Source organism: Silene latifolia, chromosome 8 (assembly GCF_048544455.1).
Source record: "Silene latifolia isolate original U9 population chromosome 8, ASM4854445v1, whole genome shotgun sequence".
NCBI lineage: Eukaryota > Viridiplantae > Streptophyta > Magnoliopsida > Caryophyllales > Caryophyllaceae > Silene > Silene latifolia.
The window spans coordinates 15,608,388-15,614,840 of record NC_133533.1 but is presented as its reverse complement, the minus strand read 5'-3'; positions in this window follow the sequence as shown (position 1 = coordinate 15,614,840).

Below are 6,453 nucleotides of genomic sequence, written 5' to 3'. Positions count from 1 at the left end.
ATTGATGTGGTATGGAGGGAGTGTTAAATCATGCAAATGGGCATGTGCTTTACCCGAATGAAGGAAAAACGGACCACTTAACAACACAAGAGAGGTTTCATCCTAAAACCAATTGGCAAAAGGAGGAGTATCCCTCTTTGTTATAAAGTGGTACAATCTCTCTTTCTCATTCAATGTGGACACTCACATGTGGGATAATATGAGATTTTTCACACTCCCCACACATGTGAGGCCCACTTTTAAATCAGACCGGAGCCATCAACGGATGGAATTTTCTCCGACTGCAAACAAGCTCAGACTGGGCCAAATAAGAGGTACACAAAGCCTCGGCTCCAGCTGACACACAATGACCCAGTTAATTATAATACCCAGGTTTTTAGCCATGAACTCCGATAGCATGTTAAATCATGTGGCCAGATAGGCAGATAATATGAGATTCTTCGCATAGAGTATTTCCTACCTTTGCGATTTAGAATGCTAGATGTTCTCGGTTAACAAGATGGGCCGTGAGATAAAAGCTCGATACTTGAAATCCAAATATGAAAACATGATCTGAAGACTCGAATTCAAGAAGCAAACCCGCCCTTAGTTGAATGTGGTTAGTAATTAGGCCAAATATGGGCCTGAGCTCTAGAATAGTAAATTGATAGGCTTTGTATTAGAAAATACAATGGGAAGATCCTCGTAAAAGCCAAGCCCAAGTAGGAATTAGCGTTTTAGCACACAAAAGCTAATCGTTCACTCGATCCATACCCGCCGAAACTCAACGTAATAGAACTCGGAAATTGGGTGAAGTAAAAGCGACCCGACTCAAAGTCAAACTGACAACTGAAAACTACCTTATATGGCCCAACTTGAACTGAATCATAATCCGATATTAACTCAACCTGATTTTGACCCATCATGATCCAAATGAGAACAAATTGATATTCATCTTGATTTATTAAGCTTAAAACTAAAACAAATATATCTCTAAATTGTTTTTACATTAAATTATCAATTAATTTAAGATAAACTATACATTAATAACTTAACCTGATAGTGTCCCGAACTAAACGCTGCTTGGCTTGTGACCTCATTATGACCCGACCTCAAACCTGTTTTTGATCCGACACAACTCAAACCTGATTGACTTGACCTGCTTTGACCTCGAGTTAAATACCCGATTGCCACCTCTAGGCAGATTGATACTAAATTGTTTCGCCTTTCATCAACTAACTCAAGTGATAAAGTTATGAGAGATGTTAATTATTTAAGAGCAAAATTAGTTGGTCAAACTTTTGCATTACCAAATTTAAAATGGTGCCATAAATTTGGGATAAAACTTGACATAAGAAGAAATAAAATAAAATGAGATACAAGGAGTAATAATATTAAACCATTATTTAATAAATAAGAATGGTGCCATAATATATATTGTACAAAACAACACATATTCTCAATTGTGATGATCTTAAGGTTGTAAATATTGATGGGGCATATTCTGCACCCGCTGACCGAGTCAACATATTGAGCAAGGTCAAAGATATCCACAGCAAGTCAACGTATTAGACGACCCTAACCAACGCAAATTGACTGTCGGCATGTCACTTGGTCTCGGTGGGCAACTAGCCGGTAGGAGACATATCCGCGTACTCACATCCAAGTCCCCTCGGCAAGGAGTCAACCAAGCCACCCGGCTGCCATGGGTCCCTCGGCCGAGGGTAGAAACGATCTTTCCACCGCTAGCCACTTGGCCACTACGTGACAAAAGGTGAAAGTCTATAAATACTCCTCAATCCTCATTGAGAAAACGATCCACAATTCATCCTAAAACTCACTATTAATCTGGTATAAACTCCTTTATCTCTCTACAATATACTTTGCCAAGTAACACACAACTTAATCTCTTTAAGTTTACTGACTTGAGCGTCGGAGTGAGTACGCTCGGTACCAAGTCGAGCCCTCAGTTTGTTCATCTTTACAGGAGAGGCCGAAAGGAAGAGACAAGAAAAGACGTCATTCATCAAGCTTACGTGGTAACAAATCCTGCTCCGGAATCACACTCGGAACAATTGGCGCCGTCTGTGGGGATCCATACTAAAAGCTGGTCACCTACCTTACAAAAAAAAAAAAAAACCAAAAACCATTCAAAGAGCTAAGAAAATGTCAAAACAGCCAGAGCTTGTGAGTGTAGAAACTGAATTCTACCAGGACGACACGTTCCCTAATTCTGAGATCGGGCAGTCCCCCACCGGCCGAATCACTCAGCCGGTGAAGTACGGGATGCCAAGAGAGCCAGAAACACCGCTGCCCACCGGCCAAGTCACTGTCATGGGACATGTGGTCGATACAGCCAAACTGAAGCTATTCCTGGACTTGATGGGTAGTACGCCGATCACCCCCGCCGCAACGACGGAGACGGCAGCGCACCCACAGGAGACCAGGGCCCATAAAGTGACCCCGAACAACTTGTCCGGGGCGATACAAGGAGCCGTGCATACTAGGACGCCGGCGGAGCCCATGGTGCCAGTGGCAGACCTAAGTCCTTCCCCCACTCGCGGGAGGACAGCGTCGCCGCGGCAACAACGAGGCCCGCCCCGAAGAGACGAAAGAAGTCCGACTCTCCAAAGTCGGACAACAAGAAGCCCTTCCCGCCGGATGGAGAGAAGCCGGACTAAGGTTGCGAGGAGCCGATCGCCGCGTGTCATTCGACACGTGGTCAGACAGCCCCTCAGTGCCTATGTCCTCGAAGTCTCCGTGCCGACCAAACTAAAGCTGCCGTCCCTATCATACAAAGGGGATAGCGACCCAACCGACCATACCGAGGCTTTCGAGTCGTACATGTCGGTATGGGAGCAGCCTGATGAGGTATGGTGCCGAGTCTTCCCAACAACCCTGCATAGGATGGCCCAGAGTTGGTACAAGGGGCTACCTAATGGTTCGGTATACTGCTACGCCGACCTAAGGGATAACTTCATAGCCCAGTACGCCTGCAACAAGAGAAGGGCCGTGGAGACATCGGATCTCCTCACTATCCGACAGGGGGAGGACGAGTCTCTACGAAGCTACGTGAAGAGATTCGACGCAAAAGCTCAGCAGATCCGTGAGCTGAACACCGAACTGGCGGCCTTCGCACTGATGAAAGGCCTCCCGAAAGGCGAGCTCAAAAATGAGTTGATCAAGTGCGAGGACCTCAACCTCGACTCCGCCAGAAAGATGGCCGACCGAGCCGTAAAGGTGGTGGATTACCACAAGACCTGGGTAGGCCACAGCGAATCTGGGCACCCAGATTGGAAGAGCCACCGGGAGAACGTGGATGAAGGTCGCCGTGACATGAATCGGTCACGGCCTGAGAGATTTAACAGGAAGCAGAACTCGGCGGGGGCCGGAGGGAGTTCGGTACCATACACCCAGAAGCGGTACAATAGTCTCACCCCCCTGGTCAAATCACCGGCCGAGGTCTTTGCCCTAAGCAAGAATGAAGGGCAGAAATGGGCGAGGCCCCCCAAGGCGAGGGGGGACGGCGACATGAGCCAGTTTTGCGACTACCATGGCCATGCCGGCCATAAGACCGACAACCGCGTCGGCATCTCGAAAACGCCATCGAGGAGCGATCCAAAAGGGGGCCCTCGGCAAGTATGTAGCCGAGGCCCGAAACAAGCTCCGACGGGGCGAATAGAAAATCGCATTCTAGCGAATGGGAGTGATCCAGGTTGTCATCGGAGGGAACGAGAACGGTGGGTCGGCTAATGGGCACAAACGGCACCGAATGAGCTATAGCTATACAAGCCATCAACTTTGTACCCAAAACAGCGACCCCCGCTTCCACAATCCCCGATATAACCATTGGGAAGAAGGACTACGAGGGAGTCGTCGCTCCGCACAGCGACCCGCTTGTAGTCCACCTAGACATAGCCAACCACTAAGTCAAAAGGTGCCTGATTTACACAGGCACCTACACAAACATCATGTTCAGGGAGTGCTATCTCAATCTCGGCCTGAAGATTGAAGACCTAAGCCCCTGCACCCACCCGCTATACAGCTTCTCCGGGGCCGGCCTGGTACCCCTGGGGTCAATCGGGATCAGGTGATGTGATGTTTGGCCAAGCCGATGCGGCCAAGAACGTTTTATCTGAGTTCGTGGTCATTGATGGTTCGTCTGCCTACAATGTTCTCATAGGCCGAGTCACTTTGAGCGAGGCCGATGCTGTGATGTCCATCCGGGCCCTGACATTGATGTATGTCTCGGACCGGGGGGAAGCGCAAAAGCTCGTCTCAAAGGACGAAAGAGACGAAATAGTCAATGTCCAAATATCTGCCAGGGGGTGCAACATGCAATCCCTCAAAGTGGCGAAAAAATTAGAGAAAGGGAAGAGCCCATCCTTACAACAAGAGGGTGATCCGATGAGCACCAACAACGTCAGCATGGTCGAGGGAGCCGAGACCGAGCAAGTGGAAATTGACCCAGGACGCACCGTAACTATCGGTGTCGGCCTGGAGCCAAAATTCAGAGTCGATCTCGTAAACCTCCTGAGAAAGAACAAAGACGTCTTCGCGTACTCAGCCGCCGAGATGCCAGGCGTGAGCCGGGAGGTGATCGTTCACAAGCTGAACGTACTCTCCACCGCTCGCCCTGTCAAGCAGAAGATGAGGAACTCCTCGGCCGAGAAGGATGAGGCCATCAAGGCCGAGGTAGACAAATTATTAGAGGCGGGCTTTATCATGCCTTGTACTTACCCTGAGTGGCTAGCAAATGTTGTAATGGTGAGTAAGTCATCAGGGGCATGGAGGATGTGTGTAGATTTTACCAATATTTATAAAGTGTGCCCTAAAGATTGTTATCCCTTGCCTCGAATAGATAGTTTAATTGATGCAACGGCAGGCTACACTATGCTGAGCCTGCTAGACGCCTTCTCAGGGTATCATCAGGTGTTTATGGCCGAAGAAGACATGCCTAAGTACGCATTCATCACCGGTAACGGCACATACATGTATAAAATGATGCCGTTCGGTTTGAAAAACGCTGGCGCAACTTACACTAGGCTGGTGGACAAAGTGTTTCAAGATCAAAAAGGGCGAAACATCGAGGCTTACGTCGACGATGCTATTGTAAAAAGCAAGTCTGACAGCGAGCACTTGGCCGACTTGAGCGAAACATTTTGTTCACTAAGGAAATATAAGATGAAGCTTAACCCAATGAAATGCAACTTCGGTGTCCGGGCCGGCAAGTTCCTCGGCGTGCTTGTCAGCGCCAGGGGAATTGATGCCAATCCAGAGAAAGTCCAAGCGATACTAGACCTGCGGAGCCGAGAAATCGAAAAGAGGTTATGACGCTGACCGGGAGAATGGCGGCTCTTGCCCGCTTCATCTCTCGGTCTGCCGACAAGAGCACTCCGTTCTTTACGGTGCTGAAAGGGAAGAAAGACTTTAGCTGGGGGGGAGCAACAGAGCACAGCTTTCAGGCAACTGAAAGCTCACCTTCTGACACTGCCGACCCTGTCCAGGCCGATGCTGGGGGAGACGCTATATCTATATTTAGCAGTTACCTCGGCCACGGTCAGTGCCGTAATCGTACGGGAAGAAAACAAGCAGCAACTAATTACCCACTGCTGCCCGCCGAAAGAAATTACCCACTAATTGAAAAAGCGGCATTCGCCGTCGTCGTTGCCGCAAGGAAGTTAAAACCCTACTTCGACGCACATCCCGTGACGGTCTTAACCGAACAGCCATTGGAGAAAGCCTTAGAAAAATTCGAAAAATCAGGCAGACTTATCAAATGGGCAGTAGAGCTATCCAGCTTCGGCATCCAGTACAAACCAAGACCTTCGATAAAGGGGCAAGCACTTGCAGACTTCCTGGCCGAGTGCACATACCAAGAAGAATCACATCCCGGTGTGTGGGAAGTATAAACCGACGGGTCCTCTACGGCAAACAGCTCAGGAGCCGGCATCCTTATCACCAGCCCTAACGGGGACGAGTTTGAGTACGCCTTGAAGTTTACCTTCTCGGCCTCAAACAACGAATCCGAATATGAGGCGGTGATAACTGGAGTCGAGTTAGCTAGAGCTGCCGGGGCGGAACATATTGTGTTGAAGACAGATTCACTCCTAGTGACCAACCAAATCAGAGGAGAGTATGAGGCTCGAGACGACGGGATGGTGAGATACCTGGAAAGGGTCAAAGCTGACACTGCAAAATTTAAATCTTTCCAAATACAATGCATCTCCAGGTCTGAGAATAACCGAGCCGACGCTCTCTCAAAACTTGCAAGTTCAAGCATCAAGAATGTCAGTCGAATCGTGCTGGTGGATATCAGGAATGCTAAAAGCATCACTGAGACCGTCGGCATGGTGGGCGACATCGAAGCCGAGACGACGTGGATGACTCCGATAATGAAATACAAACTAACAAAAGAGTTACCGGAGGACCGCAGTCTCTCTCAGAAGATAAAGAGGATCGCCGCAAGGTACT